Source organism: Lutzomyia longipalpis, chromosome 3 (assembly GCF_024334085.1).
Source record: "Lutzomyia longipalpis isolate SR_M1_2022 chromosome 3, ASM2433408v1".
Lineage (NCBI taxonomy): Eukaryota > Metazoa > Arthropoda > Insecta > Diptera > Psychodidae > Lutzomyia > Lutzomyia longipalpis.
The window spans coordinates 1,893,057-1,910,682 of record NC_074709.1 but is presented as its reverse complement, the minus strand read 5'-3'; the positions used below and the strand labels follow the sequence as shown (position 1 = coordinate 1,910,682).

The 17,626-nt window shown below is 36.5% G+C and overlaps 1 long non-coding RNA gene across 1 annotated transcript in view; it reads left to right on the top strand.

Moving 5' to 3' along the window:
- Positions 1-9,100, top strand: part of LOC129794038 (uncharacterized) — a 30,329-nt gene extending 21,229 nt beyond the window's left edge. The window contains exon 3 of the long non-coding RNA XR_008750990.1: positions 4,223-9,100. This is a non-coding gene — a long non-coding RNA (uncharacterized LOC129794038). The remainder of the gene's footprint in view (positions 1-4,222) is intronic.
- Positions 9,101-17,626: the final 8,526 nt, after the last annotated feature.

Here is a 17,626-nt window from a genome sequence, read left to right as displayed (position 1 = left end):
TCTTTTCCCCCGGCGCGATCATCGTATAACAATTGATTCCAACATTCAATTCATGGTGTTTCTTGCGGCTCACAATAAACAATAAAATATATTGAGAGCCACACGTGAAAAAGGAAGAAGCCCCGACTTGTTGGTCGGTGCTGTTTTTCTTCTTTTCAATGATATTATTACACAATGTTTGTGGAGGACAAAGGCCCGATGAATTTGTCCTCCGTATGAATCAGAGACATTCATCAATTTGGACCCATCGCGCGCGCAGCCACCACACATTTGTGGCCATTGTACTGCACACAAGCCCAGGAAGAAAATCTCTGGCACTCATGGTAAAAGGGGTCAATCAACCAATAAGCACACTCCCTCTCTGTGTCTCGCATTCGCGCGATTGTCACACTTCAATGCACCAACAAACCACCCCAAAATGTGTACGGGGCCGTGGAAAAGAGATAATTTCATTAGTGCACACGGAGAATTTTGTAGTGTTGTGCACGGAGGGGTGTGGGACCACACCATTGCAGGAAGACCCTCCACCTTCAGAGCCATTCCACAACCATGTTTGCCACAGACAGCCCATATCGCATTTGCCATCGAGGCCGAAAAGTCTGCAAGTTGGAAAGTTACTCGTGTGTGTCTGTGTGCAATTGAAGGGTGCAATTGTGCGACCCAGCCCAAATGTAAATATATAAATTATCCGCAATGGATGAAAAACTTTGCCCATTAACATTTTTGCGTATGTAGGGAAAATTTGCTCAATATGTCTGAAGGCGCGTTCACAAAACTCTCAAGCATATTTCACGCCATTATTTCGCAATTGCATTCGCTCTGAGACAGCAGCGTGGACTGCTTCCGCATGCAAAGACTCTGTGAGCGACATAACACCCAACAATTCCCCACATATACATATGGAGGAGTGGAAATTTAGAAAAGTTTCAACATGCAGCATTTTTTGGATAATAGGGTGCTTTCCACCTTGAACTATGCTGCACAACATGACTAAACGATTGCAAACTATTTTCCCTCCACTCGGTGCATTTAATTTTAGACTCCAAAACATGAAAATAAATTATTACTAAACCAATAATTTGTTAGTAGCCAGGGGGTATTCATTTGCAGAAATAATATACAGAACAATTTAGTCCCCTCTTTTGCCAAGTTTTAAAACATTTATAATGGCATTCAAGATTGTTTATTAACATCGTCACATCATTAGAGACAAATAAGATGTTTCAAAACATGTTTTGCGTATTAATTTTAATTATATGCAACTATTATAAAAATTAAATTTTTATTGACTTGGTACAAAATATGCAAATTAATATTGTTGATTGAAGTTTGCAAACAGGAATTTTAATTTGATTTATTTAACTCAATATGGAAACCTATATAGTTGGGGAATTTCTTGGGATTTACGTTCAAAATCTTGAAGTGTTTTTGAAGTCCAGCGACGCTCTGAATAATTTTTTCCTGCAATGTCTTTCTTTTTGAATTTCTTCGAGTATTTTCTTAGATATAAACTTTTAAATAATAAAGTATAAAAAAGCTAAAACAAAGCAACATCTCACATATACTATTTCCAAAAATTCAATAATTTAATTTGATTTAAAGGATTTCTTTCATGGATTTAATACCCTCCCCGTTTAAAATTACGTATGCCACGTAAATATTTTGCCAGAGAGAATTTAGAAATGTACAAAAATGAAACAATTTGAAATACATTGACCTCCCCGACATGATAATAATAATAATAAGTTGTACAAATTCCGTCTGAGACGCTCGCGTAGTAAGATCATGGCAGATCAATAGATTTCAATCAGCTTTTTGGATGAAAATCTACCACACTGAATCCTTCGTGAAATATCTTAGAGAGAGAAAAGCCGGGGAAAGCAATCTAAAGACCCCATATTGCCATAGGGATTACACACATCCCTCTAAAGTTGAAATGACGGAGAATCCCTCGCGCAAAATTCCGTGTACATTTCCAATCATCATCTTTCAATTGGTTGGGATTTCTCTGTCGTCGTCTGCTTGAACAAATCTCCGTGATTATCATAAATAAATATGTACACATTAATTCAGCAAGAAGCCACATTTATTTGGACAAGCAATAATTTATTAATTCGCAGACGATTTGTCAGTTCGCGCTGAGATGATAAAGGGTGGCGCATTCATCCCAAAATATATTCGTAGTAGAAGTTCCTCTCTCTCTGGGTTCCATCCATAAGTTTCCACGGTCTCAGATTGATGTGAAATTTATTTTAATTAGTAAGAATTCCATCGTTGAGGACTTTCTCACGACTTTTAGGGGGTATTGTCATTTAAATTGTGGGTCTGTGGTGCAAAAGAGAATTCTTTTGGGTGTAGAAAATATCCTTTCCGTGTATCGATTTGAAAACCCTTTTCGTGCAAACAGTTAATCATTTTGAATTTTAACCTTGTTATATTCAATCGTAAGGGGTTATTTTGCATGTGAATGGTGGAAAGAAAATGCCAGTGAGAAAGGATTAAGTGGCAAAGAGTGTATTTATTATCCTTTTTCAGGATCTCACACTGTCTCAATTTCATTGACAAATTTGCATTTTATGCAATTCAAAAGGAAAGAAAAAAAAACGTAGTGAGAAAAAGTTGAAGAATTTTTCTTTGCAAGGGGCTGTTTAAATTAATTAAATGATTGATTCCCAGCTAGGCAAGGATAAAATCCTTAAGATAAAATTTTGAAAAAGAGTTTTGGGAAAGAAATTTCTATATAGTCTGCCTGTAGATCACTTAAGATCTCTTGCATAGAAATAAAATATTTTTATGATGCAACAAAAGAAATTTTGAAGAAGGAAAATTTTACCTCAAAGGAAAGGGCTACATTATTACCTTTGCTGCCATCACACCCTATGGGATTGAGGGTAGAAAAAAACCCTTTTGGCACAAGCAGAAAAAGAAAAGAAAAGAAACACAAGCAATAATTCATCTTGTAACACTTCGCAAAAATATTTTATTTTGATTCTTGTGCATGTAACATTGTTTGCATGTTGAATACATTTTGTGTTGTAGTGTCTTAATGGGGTATTTGGCGCCAAAAAAAAGCTAAAGCTGTAAGTGATACGACTATTGAGACAAGACACCTTGAGGCACCGAGATTTCCCATGCCATAAATTTCCTTGATGGACACTTTAAGCAACTTGAATTTAATTTGGTAACATTTTCAGCATATTCAATTGCTCAACGCAACAGCAAAATTGCCTTTCTTGCGCCTTCCCTTTTTTTTGCGTGCTTCGGTGCGTGGATTTCGGGTGTCCAGCAGCAAACATCTAATTTCTCTCCCCGTTTTCCGACCCTCAGGCCGCGACTCAGAGGAGAAAGAATGGAGCGAGGAAAAAAATACGAAGAAATATATATACGATATGCCTGATGCCGATGGATGGGCCAAACGATCATCGTGCTCTCCATCGTGGTCAGATTAAATTTCCAATTTTGTTCGAGGCTCACAGTTTGAGCCCCCCTCAATTGATTGCTCGAATATGTTGGAATATTAATGTGAAAATTTATGACTTTAGGCACGAAAATTTCATCCGAAAGATTACGATAGTTTGCAAATTTATTGACTCATGCCGCTCGTTTGAGTCCCATAAATCAGACTCTGTATCACGATTTATCTCCTCGCAGAAATGGCTTCTCTTTAAGGATGTGGCGAAATTTCAGCTGAAGCTTTATCAGTTTTGCAAAATATTGACCTCACAGTTGAATGTACTGCTTTAAGAAATTTATTGTGCTTTTGCTATGTTTTTTTTGTTGATTTTTTTTTGATAAGAAGTTTTCTTTTTTATATATGGAGTGAGTAAAAAAAATAATTTTAAATTTTAGAAAAATTTTATAAACACATTTAGCACAGAAATTAGTGAAAGGACTGTTGAAAATTTTATATATTTTATTTAGGGCTAAATTTGATGATGCAAAATTAATACATAAGAAAATATTTGAAATATCCTGAAACTTATCTCAATATTTCATTGATTCCCAATGTTCTCGTGCAAAATTCAAAACCCCATCGAATGAGTGGAATTAAGTAAAATTGCCCTCAACTGTTTTGGTAGCAATCGCTTGGGCGGAAAAAGAAGGAGAAGAAATCCAATTGATGAGCATTTTATTACAGAGAAAAACATTCTAACCAGTGATATCATCTCTCCCTTTGCCTCATGGGTTATTTGTGGCTCAAATTTTAATATTATTATTGCAGGAGAACTCTCCCCGGGACCAACGGTCAGTCCAGATAGGAATCGAAAGCGTATTTGGACACACCTTTGACTGGACAGCATTTCGACGCTTACACATATTTTCTAAATTACACACCACGATGTACAACTTGATTACTCCATGGAGGCGCAAACTTCAACCTTTTTTTTTCTCCATTGCCCTGACTACTTTTTCGCACACACAACATCAACAAGAACCACCTGAGGAACCCAGAACGAGTATGCAAATCGCAAATATTCCTGCCTTAGAGAGGAAGATGACTTTGCAGCACAAACCCAGGTGAATAAATAAACATTTTAACCCCCATGTGCGTTTTGGGATCTTCTTCTTTTTTGGGTGAACTCTAATTGCCCTATATCCGCCCTAGAATTACAAATCCACCCCTTTTTTGGGGGCCCTTGGACGAAATATGCCTTTTTAGATATTATTCATTCAACTTTCCCGCCCTTCTTATAATCGATTCCCGTTCATTAACCCCTTTGGAAGAATTTTGTTCGGCCATACAGCCCGTCCGAAATTGGGTGTGCAAACATTGACCTCAATATCTCATACATGGGTATCAATCTTTAAATTTATGTGCTCTTTCGGTTCAATATTTAATGGGATTTTTCAAATATTTCTTCGGATATTTTTCAAATCAATTTTCTTTATGAAATTTTCAAAAGCTTCGAAAGTAAAATCCACACTGATCACCTATATTTTATTAAAAGGACAACAAACACTTTAATTGATCAATAATTAAATACTCTCACTGTTTTATCAAGTGGCTGCTGATGACAGACTTCCCATTAAAATTTTAATGTCATTTTCATTCTTTGTTATAAAAAATGCTCAAATGGATTTTTTAAGCATTTAGTATAGAGCATACCGCAGTATAATTTCTCACTAAATCAAATATTAATGGTGTGGGTTGAAGAAGAAGAAAAAAAGAATGAAGAGCGCTGAAATACAGAATTCAAGTGCCGAAAAGACTAACGCCATTATGAACAACACGATGAATCTTTTATGAACAAAATGATAAATTAATTTTAATTCCTTGTATAAAGTCAATCATAACGCGTCCAGTTATTAGAGTTGGTATACCACATCGCGGATGGGTCAGTCTATGCGTTGTAATTTAATTTGTAAGTAGGATTAGTAGGCAAAGTTGATTTTTTTTATGAAATTCATCAATTCGAAAGACAAAAATGGTTATATCTCAAGTTCCACAAGACCTACAAAAATTTCGAGACTAGTTCTGGAAAGGTATTGAAATAAGCTATAATCTGACATATATTTCGATACATTTCAAGGTCACCTCCAGAACACAAAATGGCAGATTTTTGTTCAACAAAAACAGTTTTTTTCACTTTTCGTTCTGAAGGAATGGTCCTAGAGGTTTTTGATGTTCTAGAAAGTTCTAGAGTTTTGCATAACCTTTAATTTGATACCAAATTGAGCAAAATCGGACAAGCGGTTCAAGAGATATGGCTCTTAGAACTTTTCAAATTTAAGAATTTTTCAAATTGCCATATCTTCTAAACGGCGACATAGATTTTCTTCATTTTCGGACTGGTGATAGATATTGAGTCAGGCTACAACATATCAAAAATTCAAGGAAATCTATGATGGGGATTCGGAGATATAGCTCCTTAAAGTTAGGCAATTTTTGTTTTTGTTTTTAGCGCCTCTTGCGGATGTTTTTAAAACTTGAAATGTTCTAAACAGTTGTAGGGCTTCTCAATACCTTTCATTTGATATCAAGATGATCAAAATCGGTCAAGCCGTTCTCGAGTTATATCGAAAAAACACTTTTTGCTTTAGGCCGCCATATTTGCTAAACCGCTTGACCGATTTTCAAGTGTGAATTGTTGATGAAAACATCTCACTAAGCCCTACAACATACTAAAATTTCAGACCTCTAGCTACAAAGGAAGTGGTTAACGGTATTTCAAAATGGCGGACGGCGGCCATCTTGGATTTTGAAAATGCGAAAAAATGAAATTTTACACCCACATTTCTATAGAAAACTTCAAACCCGAAGTCTCTATCTGTTACCGTTCTCGAGCTATAAGGCAAAATGGGGACCAACGGCAGGCCGGCAGGCCGGCCGGCCGGATCAAAAATTTTCCACCACCATTTTCGTAATGTGGGATGTCTAAAACGTGCTCATACCAAGTTTGAGCCCGATCTGAAGTGGTCGGTTTTTCCGATGATTACAATACTTGGTATGCCACGATTGTGGTATACCAACTAATTTCCTATAATTTATATTTTCTTCATATCAACCAAAAACTGCTTGGCAATTTTCTTTAATTAATATCCAAAAACCCACAAGACGGTGTGCACGTTTGGAAACCGGTCGTTCTCTGGTGAAAAACCATCAACGGCTCGATTCAAGAAAGAATTCGTATTTGGGAAAAAAACATGATTTTTATCTCATGTCTATTCTCAAAATGAGACCATTAATAAAAGGCAGCATATACATAATTTTTTTTTTATTATTTTGAAATGGAAATTGAGTCGTCAAAAGGGGTTAATGAACCCCATCTGTGTGTGTCTCATCACCAAGAAGAACCCATCTCACAGATCGACAGTGGATGGTGGAAGAAGAGACCCTCGATTCTCATCTTCGGTTCAAAATCAATTGGGCAAAACCTTTTGTGCCATCAATTTTGGGGATATGGGTGCGCAACGGAGAGGGAAGAAAAAAGTGTAATAAGAAACAGTAAAAGATGATGTGTTCAGAGATCTTCCTTTTTTTTTTCTCTCTACAACGAAGAATTTTTGCGGGTTCGGTGAAACATTTTGGCATGAAAAGACATTCAGGTGGCTTTTAGCGTGAATCTCTCTTTCGTGGTGGCATGATGGTAATTGCAGGCGAATGGCAAGAGAGAAATAAGGAAGCCCTTCCAAATAACCATTTGCAATGATTTATCCCGTAATTTTATGATGTTCACCACCAGATTGGGCAAAAAGTGCCACAACAAGAATATCTCTCTCTGCGTTTTCACGAATATTGGGGACTCATAAAAAAACCTAAAAAATATTTTCTTGAGTGCTGTGCGAGTCAAGGTGAATTGACTGCATGTTTAAGGGGTGGTCAAAACTTACATTTTAGTTTGAATTTAAAAAGAAATATACAGAGAAGGATACAAAGTCCTTTAATTTATGTTGAAAACATGGAATTTCTTTTTTATTCTTTTCAAGAATTTCTTGAATAATTTATTTTTTTTAATAAAATGAAAACAAACAAACAGTCAAAGTACCTTGTTCGCGTATTTTCGTGTATTGTTGGGCAATTTTCACGCAATTGCCGAAAGAAAAAGGCAGGAAAAGAGGACCAAAATGCAGGAATGTCTCATATCCAATCCATTTACTCTACAAGGAGTCGACGACCAGAAGCAAAAGAAACCACAATGCCGTCAACACGCTAATGACAGAGTGGCAAAAACTTCTCGTAGGTATTTCCTCAAAAAACATACGTATATACCTACATATTCCTTTTCATTGATCATCATTAAAGTGACCACAAAAGCGATCTCGTTACTGCAAAAGGGGTCCCTTCCACAAACTTATTTTTTTGTACCCCATCAATAGAACGGCAAAAATGTGTCGTTTAATGATGAGTTTCCGATTTAACCAATGTATGTTCCATCAATATATACGTGTAGCTATGAGTAAATCATGCAGATGTCTCACAACGTTCCGTTTTTACAATTTCCACGTGTGTGCACCTTGTACCTTTTACACATATTATTATTATTTATTGTTGTACACTTCACATTATTCTGCTGTTGGACAAAGAGAGCGAAAGAAAAGCAATAAAATGCACTGGGATGTTGAATTGGATGTTATGTTTAAATTATATTGAGAGAGAGATATTAAAAAAAATAAACGACAACTCAAATACATACACCAACAACAACAAATTTCAACCACATTGCGCTTATTAAAATAAACAGTGAAATTAATATTTATGTACGACGGAATGCGCGGGAAAAGAACATGGTAGACGAGAGACCTTCGGTATTGTCCAGATGTGGGGGAATTGCCTGATAAATGTCCGATAAGAGATGGACTGTCGCATTGGGGCACTGCAGTGGGGCATGCGATGTTTTTGCAGCAAATGTAATGCAATTTTATGTCATTTACTTTAGGGTTTTCCTTTGTATACAACATATTACACTGTGTAGAGGAAGGGAATGAATTAATAGGTATATACAGTAGGTACTTAGTTGGTTTATTTATTTTACTATCAAGTTTCACAGCAAATAACTTGGGCAGAATTGTCTTTATCTATTTTATTGATCGTTAAAAAATTATTCAAAGTCTAGTTGTTCGATTAAGCAAAATTCCCAGAGGTATTTAAAGGGTTAAGAAAATATTCCAATACTGATGATTTTTCTTGCTTTATATTTAATCTTTTAACTCTTATTTATCAGAGAAAAAAACTTACCTAATTCCTATTTTTTGCAGTTTTCTAATCTTTACACTTTCCCCATAGTTTTCCATTTAACCCTTTAACGTTTTTTGGGTCATACGGTGACCCAAACGTGAAACATTTTATTTTTTCAATTATTTATGAATGTAATTGTTTTTTCATATTAGAAATGCATCAAAATCACGCATAAGGGGCTAAAGAAGACGTTCTGACTGAGAAAAGTCCTCTAAAAAAATTCATAGAATAAAAATCGCGATAAAAGAGCGCATGTTTCAATGTTTTTATGTTTCACGTTGGACGTTAAAGGGTTAAAAAAAAATATTAGTTTTTCCAATTTCACAAAATTCAATCTACAAGAAGGAAAAATAATCCTTTTAAATTGTGAAATATTGAAAAGATGGAGATTAATAAATTATTTAATTTCTCATTCGACAAAAACAATCCTCTTAAAAAAAACACCGAAAAAAAGACCGCCAGACATTCCTTTTCATTAGCGTAATGTTTCTAATCGCCACAATGCTTTTTCCACGTTTCTCCTCTCTCCGATATTTATTTAATAAAACCAACCAATTTATTTTTTGTCCATCACCAACCCAAAGAGATGTTGAATAAATTTTTTTCCGACCCATTGCCAAGGGCAGCTAAATTAAAAGCTACAATATGTTTGGGCCGAAATGTATGTCGAGTGCGAGGAGACAAAAAAAAATCAGATTATATACGAAGTGGTCTCAATTTTGTGGGATAATTTGAGGAAAATTAATGGATATGATGGGGGGTGAATGTAAAATTAATGCATCTAATGCATTGAGCGTGCGGCCGCATGGTTCAACAACCCCCCTTGTGTGATTAATGTTGGAATTCCAAGAAACGACATTTTGTCGTTTGGTTAAATATTGCGCCACCAGCACTATGGTCTCTCAGCAACTGGCTCTTCACACACAGCAAAAATTATATTCATTTTTTGCCCATTTCATCGTCGGAGACACTTTTTTATCGACGTGAACGGTGACCAGCACTATGGTCTGTACTCTTTGCAAGAAAAGCCTTGATGAGAACATATTCAGTCTACATAGCTTTGTGACTTTTCCTTTCAAATTAAGTCTAAACTGAAGGAAATTTATTTATTTAGAAGTAAAGATCAATTTGAGCCCCATTTCGATGAACTCTGCTATTGAGATTGTGAACACAACATCAGTCCCGTATCGGTCGTTGTGTTCACGCAAAATCATCATTTCACCTTTGACCCCTTTCATCCTATCGCCCAAAGACCCCGCGGGCGCGAGAAAGTAAAAGGCGAAAGAGCAACTGAGATAGGCGCGATTGAAAGTGAAAAGATGGAATAAATTGTTATAAAGAGATATTTTGTTTATTGAAGACTCATATTGTATCTAATCGCGGACATTTAATCGGAAATTATTTTTATTTAATAATGTCCATGGAATTTACAAACAATTCTCTTATTATTCACTTTCCAAGAATCTCTTTGCATCGCTTTTCCGCACGCCGTGATGCTCATCGATAGCTTTGCGGTTTTATTAAATTCCTTCAATGATCGTTTGAGTGAATTGGTAATAAATTTGCTGGAAAAATTACGTTTTAGATGCGGGATGATGCAAAAGGAAGAATGTTGTGAACACTGAGAAGAATATTTACGTGATAATTATTTGATTTCAATTATAAAGATATTTAGAGGATAATTCTTATTGCCTAGAAGTTTGATGCAAGGAAAATGAGGGATTTTTTAAATTCAAAATAATTCATTTCCAAAGGAAAATGAAACGCCAAAATATGCTGCAGCATATAAGTACATTCCTATGAGTGTTGCAACATAGACACCACACGTGATAACTTCTAAACCACGCGCTCATCCGATGTAACAATTTAGGCAATAAATTTGGTGTTTTGCCCGCACCACGATTGTGCGTGAAATGTTAACATATTGAGTCAATTTGATGAATTGATATGTGGTTTTCCATGCCAGAAAACACATATCACTTTTGCGGCTTGCAATTTACTATTTAGCCAGTCACTTAACACACAAAGGCCATTTCCATATCTCTTATGCCCAGATATAATGCAGGGCACCTTTTAGCACAAACAAATATTCCGTGAGAGGTGCATTGTGCATGTTTCGATGAATTTATTGCCACGAATGTCTCGGCAAAGGCACATTGGTGGAGAATTAATTTGCAATAGACAGGAATCAATCAGTTATTGAGTGCGGGGGGGTGCGAGGGGGGGACGCAGCAGCAATAAGATTTATTGTGGCACGCGCATTTTGAGTGAATGGGCAATTGGTTGGGAGAAACATGGGAGAGAGAGACAATTCGTGAATAAAATGGGACTTCGTGAGTCAATTTGAGGTGAGATTGAGGATGTGGAAGGAAGATGAAACAACTCCCTGCACCAATTGGTCACAATGGGTGGAAGATCATGGAAAAAGAGAGGCGATTGAGGAGAAACCACAGTCGCGCAAGACGATGAATTAATCTCCGATTAAAGCCACTCTCGCGGGGCTCTCGGAGGAGTTATTAAGTGAATTATGCAATGCGCGCGAAAGGTATTCGATTGGACTTCTTGCGGGGGATTCTTTATGTGATTGAATGAATTCACCTTGGAACGATGAATGGGAGAATTTTTCCATCGTAATTTTCCCACTTAATCCCCGCCATTCGCTTCTTTATGTACAGATTGATGGATAAATGCGGGAAATTATCCCAAACGATATGCATATAAAATGATATTGTGAATGAAAATTTATACTACTTATTTACCTTCGTGATGTGGAATTTGCAATTTATTGTTTTCCACTTTACATTATTTGCCATTGAATTTACACCTCTTTATCTTTTAATGTTATTTTCAATTATTCTAAAGAAGTGTTTATTCTTGGATGATGGGATGAAGAATGATTTAATTGAATTGATTCTAAAAGATATTTACTATTTTGTAAAATGTTTAAGTATTGCATAATTTTCTTACTGAATTGAAGCAAATAAGCAACACACGGAAAGGCCTAGAAAATATCCTTTTTATTTAAAATATAAAAGGATTTTTATTTGGTTTGACAGTTTGTCCTCATATTGCAATTATCTAAAAGTGTTTGCGCCTGGTACCAGGCGTCTCCATATCAAGAAAAGCAGATTAAGGGGTAGATTCTGATAAAAAATCATTTCTTTTCTACTCTAAAACCTTAAAAGTTTGTTCTAAGATTTTGACAGGTGGAGTTTTTAAATCATTTTATTGTCCTTCTATAAAAGAAAAACAAAGAATAACTTGTTCCAGAAAACAGTCAGAAAGAACTTTAAAGAGCCCTAGAAAAGTAATTATCTTTCAGACTTTAAAGAAAGAAATAAAATGTCAAAATCTTTTAAGATTTTTCCCAGAATACAAAAAATCTTTTAACTGATGAATTGCAAGGAAAGAAAAGAAAAGATTTGTATCCAGAATCTACCCCTAAGTCTATAAATCTTCATTTCATTCAATTAATAGTTTTTTTTTTTTAAATCAATTTAATAAAAAAGATCCATTTAAGCTAACCTTAAACTTGGAAAGCAATTTTTTTCAGAGTCTATAAAATCTCAACAAAAAACCACTTCTTATGCGAATTATGTGGGTGAAATTTAAATAAAACCAGAAACAAACTTTTTGCCCTACTGAATGTTCTCTCCATTGTGAATTCTCCAAATTACCAATAGTGTTTTACGTAATTATTCACCACGTGGGGGGTTCTGTTTGCTAAAATCACACAAAAAAAGTGTATGGCCCAAAAATTCATGTCCCGTGACTTGAAAAACACCTTCTGCAATGGCTTTTGGGTGTTTTTTCCGAGGGCGGAGGGAGACAATTTGATTAATTGGTGCGACAGCGCGAAAAAAAGAGGCTTTTTGAGGATGGGCGACACACGCCACTGGTGGTGCAAATATTTTAATAAAAAAACACATTTTGTGCGATACATTGGAGGACCTCTGGCATCCACCCAAACTAATGAGTACTGGTGGGTGGTAAAATCGTGTGCGCGACTACACCCCCCGGAAGAGGGTGCTCACGAGGGGGGTGCTTCGGTGGATGTGGGTGGGTGTGGTGTAAATGTCGCAATATTTATCAATAAACGATTTTCATGCGATACTCAACGATTTTGTGTGTGGAATGGGGGTGATTTGGTGTTCTCTCGAATTTTTTTTTGGAGGGGCTCCGTGAGTGGTGGCACTTGAATTTATCGCATTTTCGGGCCCCATATAGTTGAGTATAAATTAGACCCATTCCATTGCAGCCCACCAGAGAGACACAGACCACCATTTCATTGGCAGTGGTGGGGCCCATAAATAATAATTCATAAAAATTTATACCCTACCCCATACACGATAGGAAAAACACACTCGCGGGATTTTTTTCGGTAGGTATGGTGTATATGGTACAAAAAAAAAGAGTGGAGTTGTACATTTTATTTTTTCATATATTAATACGATGGCAGCCACGTCCGGGGTGGGTGTGCTCAGCATGTACGTCCTGGGGTGGTGAAACATGAGAGGGCGGGCCTCGTCAGAAGCGGAAAACTAAACTCTCCCGCGCACACGTTGCACGAAAACGCGCGGAATTGAAGATAATAGGGCGAAAAAATGAACGATCGCTGTATGAGGAGAGTGATGTGGAATGTAATATCCTTATGGCATTACATATTTTTGGCCCTATTGTCGAGCAACTCGTTCCACCCCATGACAACAAAATCACCCCCCTCGTGTGTTGTGCCTTCGCGTAATCATACACAGTCAAAAAAAAACTCATATACAACCAGAGAGGGTAATTCTGACAAAATAATATTACATACTTAAGCATGAGCTGCCTCTAAATTCTCTCTCTTGCAATATTCTTCATGTTCAAGTACTGTTTAATAACAATATGCCAAAAAAGAAATAGAAGGAGGGTTTACCCCCCAACATCATACACTTTCATTCTCGCAATCTTCTTTTTTTCCTTTTACCCCCACGGGAGCCCACAACCAATTCTCCCTTGTATAGAGTTGAAAGTATTAAAAGTTCTCGATATGAGCGGGATTTTCACGAATATTAAAATTATCTCTCGCAATAAGAGCATATCATACACGCGGAGAGAAGGAGAGGCTGTGGTCCCGCGAAATCAACCACAAGGAGAAAATTCCTTCACAATGTGTCTCAAAAGAAAATTCATCTTTTCACCCAAAAAAAGATAAATCCTCATTCATCATCCAAAATGAGATGCGAGACATTCAATTTTGTCATGAAGGTTTTTTTCTTCTTCTTTCTCAGAGTAAGAAATAATGCCAAGTAATGCAATTAGTTTCAATTAATTTGAATTAGTTTGACAAATTGAAATGCCTGACGAATTAGTCTCACTGTCTCGTGGCAAAGTGACAATGGGAATGAAGATTAATGCACAAAAAATTTCATCTTCTTTCAGCACCATCTTTTTTTGTTGCTGTATGTGGTGTTTATGGTTACTTCTTTATGGACTTACCGCAAGAAACAGACCATCCACTTTCGCTAATTGCTTCTGCTATAATTACGCGGAAGCACAAAAATGAATAGAAAATTTGGTCAGAGGAAATTTCATTGTGTACAATGTAGGGGAGACTGGGACGTAGTAAACTCAGACAGCAAAGGTGTTTAAGAAGAAATTGTTGGTTGAAAAAAAAATTCTAAATGGATTTTCTATTTCCTTAAAAAGTAGTGATTTTCCGACGTTGGGCGATAATAATGATTTTCCGGGTTTTTTGTCGGTTTAATGGGGTTTCTCGACCAGAAAAACTCACGTTTTCCAGAGCTTTCGGCTCCGTTCGGAGCCTTCTTCAGTGGCTACAGAGAGAAGGAACTTATTTACAAGCATTTTCTACAAAAAACAATACAATTTTCCACTCACTCAAGCGTGGGGAAAATTTTGAGTGAGTGGAAAATGTTTGTAAATGAATTCTTTCTCTCTGTAACCACAGAAGAAGGCTCCGAACGGAGCCGAAAGCTCTGGAAAACGTGAGTTTTTCTGGGTGAGAAACCGTAATGGAACCCTTTCAAACCCCATTAAACCGACGAAAAACCCGGAAAGTCATTATTTTCTATTTTGTCTTTGACTTCTCTTACCTCAGTTTCCCCTATCTTTTTTTATATTGATTCGATTTTATGGTAAAAAAAAACTCTGACACAATTTATCTAATAGCTTTTCTCTATATCTTTGCAGATATTTCTCCCGCAGTATACATTTTCCAATTAATCCGTGGAAAATTTCCCTTCTGTTTTCCACATACACCCTACCAACATTCTCTATTGCAGCAATTTTCATCTATTTTTTTTTTCGAGACGTGGACGCGTCTGCAGAGGAGTAAAACAGAAGGCAATTAGTGGTGGTGGTGATAAAATGTGGCTGCAGAGGAATTTTCCCCGCACGAGTATCCAATTTATCTGTCCATTCTGCCATCGAAGTAGTTGAAAGAATTTCCACCCTATGAGGTCTCCGGAAGGTAGCAATTACAAGAGGTTGGGTTGCATTGAGGGATGGGGTGTACCGCCCAATCGAGCGATTTCGCGGCTCAACTTCCTGCAATTACGTGCAATTAGAGGTACTTGTGCAATCATAAATATCCCCATGCAATTGCAGAGAGGCCCGTGCTACGGCAGGGGATCCTCGGCATCGAGAAGAACAAATCCCCACATCGCAAGAGAAATTATAACACATTCGTGTGCTCTCCATAAGCGAGGTATAGAGTTCCTACGCTTTATTTGATCGTAGGAACTTCATACCGTGCTCTTGGAGCACTCAAATACATCAAGGATTTGCACCCTTCACACTGTGCGGAATGTTTGGACCAGGCGGTGCGGAAGTACTTGAGGAAAATCCACCCCCCCAAAAAAAAATGAGGGGTGGAAAAGAATGAAAATTTAATCCTTTTGTGTATTTACTTCCCTTCGCAGGAGATTTATCGTATATACCAGCAAAGAAGGAGCCAGTTCACAGTTCTCAAGACACTCTCGACAGCATTTCTTTTCAACATCTGACCATGACCGTGAGAGGGGTTGAAGGAAAAGTGATGAAGACCGGAGAATCTTCTTCAAATATTATGTCTCTTTTTTGTGCTAAATGGACCTTTTTGCTGCCTTTCGGGATATTTTTGAAATAAATAAATATTTACAGATGTTCTTACATAGGGAATTCATTCTATATTATGTTGTTATTATGCTAGAGTTTAAAAGGTTATTACAAATTTTATTAAATTTTGTTAAACTCTTTTTAGAAGTTCAAAGTCTTTTAGAAATTTTGACTTCAATCATTTGAAAAAGAATTTTTTTAACAAAAAAAAAACCTTTTTATTCATTTAAATAATTTTTAAATGATTTCTTTAAAGTTTTATGAATTCTATTTAGGATTAAAAAGAATATTTTTTTATTGGTTCAGAATAATTAAAATAATTCAACACTCAAAGCAACGACTGAACCCATATTTGAGCCAAGTGTTGTGCGAAGGCCTTAAAACAACGAATATCTTACATTTACAACATTCCGTCATTCCTTTTGGAGCATCGCTCTTGGCTAGCCCACCACCACCACAAAATGCTCAGGTAGAAAAAAGCAGTACAGGTCATCAATAATAAATTCTTTTAGTTGAAATTGTTCTTTTGGATCAAATGTCTTGTCTGCTTTTCTGCATGATTGAACTGAGAAAAGCTGTGGCATTGCTTGGCCTTTTCTTATCTCCCAATCTCCCAAGACGACTGTGTGCACGTCCAACTCCGAAACATTCTTCCCGCGTGTGATTTTTGCCACAGATAACTCCACTAATTGATCCATCAAGTGGTGCCTTTTGTTGGTGTTAATTGCTAGTAAATATTTGACCTTTTACCTGAACAATGAGCCCCCCCCCCCTATACACAAAAGTCAAAAGGAGAGATGATCTTTCGACCTGAAAGCAAAATTGGCTACAATGAATTGCGGCTTTTTTCTGTGCTCACGGCATTGTCTCCAAATGAGTGAGGAAGAAAGGTGAGGTCTATTGAAATCTCTTCGTGAAAAGCCTATTGATGGGCATAGAAAAAAAAGATACACACAAGAGCCATGAAACACGTTCGATTATTCGCCAAAAAATAGCAATAGTGCAACCTTTTGTCACATGAGGCTTTGTCAGTGATCCGTATGGGAATCTACCTCGCTACTACCTGCACCATCATCCCCTAGGGCCCTCGCTGGTGAGAGAAAAAAAAAGAATATGGATTGTATATGAAAATCGCATTATTAGAAGTAACATTATGACAAGCATAACAATAAAAGCCATTAATGCGATATTCTGCAAAAGGGATCGATGCTTTTTGCATCGAATGCAAAACATCCCAAAATGCTAATGCCACCGAGACAGACAATGCTGTAAAAAAAAACGAGGAAACACTATACATTCCCAACGACTTTCACTGCCTACCTCTACACAACCCTTTTGCTGCATACTCAAGGTTTGGGAATCAAGTACCTACCCTCTGAATTTGGGGTTGTAATAGATTTTTCGGGATCTTTTTGTCCCATTTGAAAGCGATAGTGAATGTGGATAGGAAAGAGGAAATGATTTCTATTATGCTAATAATATAAAATTTATTTAAATATGATTTTACTGCTTGATTCTTCCATATCAAAGGATTCACCGCGGTTTATGAGCATTTCATCTCACACACACGAAAAATATTCCCATGATTCCTTCAGATGCTGTGTGCAGATGCATTGAAAGACGTTGCTGACAAAGAAATATACACTGTGGTTAGCAAATAGAGAGGGGTCCATGAAAGTAAAGTTCCTCAAATGCCCTTGAAGTTTAAAAGTGAATTCAAATTCACTTTCATAAAGAGTTTCGTTTGAGATTTATTTGTGGAATGATTTTGTTTATTAGATTTTACATTTAAATTAATTTAAAATTAAAAAAAAAAGAATTTTTTATGCTTTTATTGGTTTTTATTAAAAG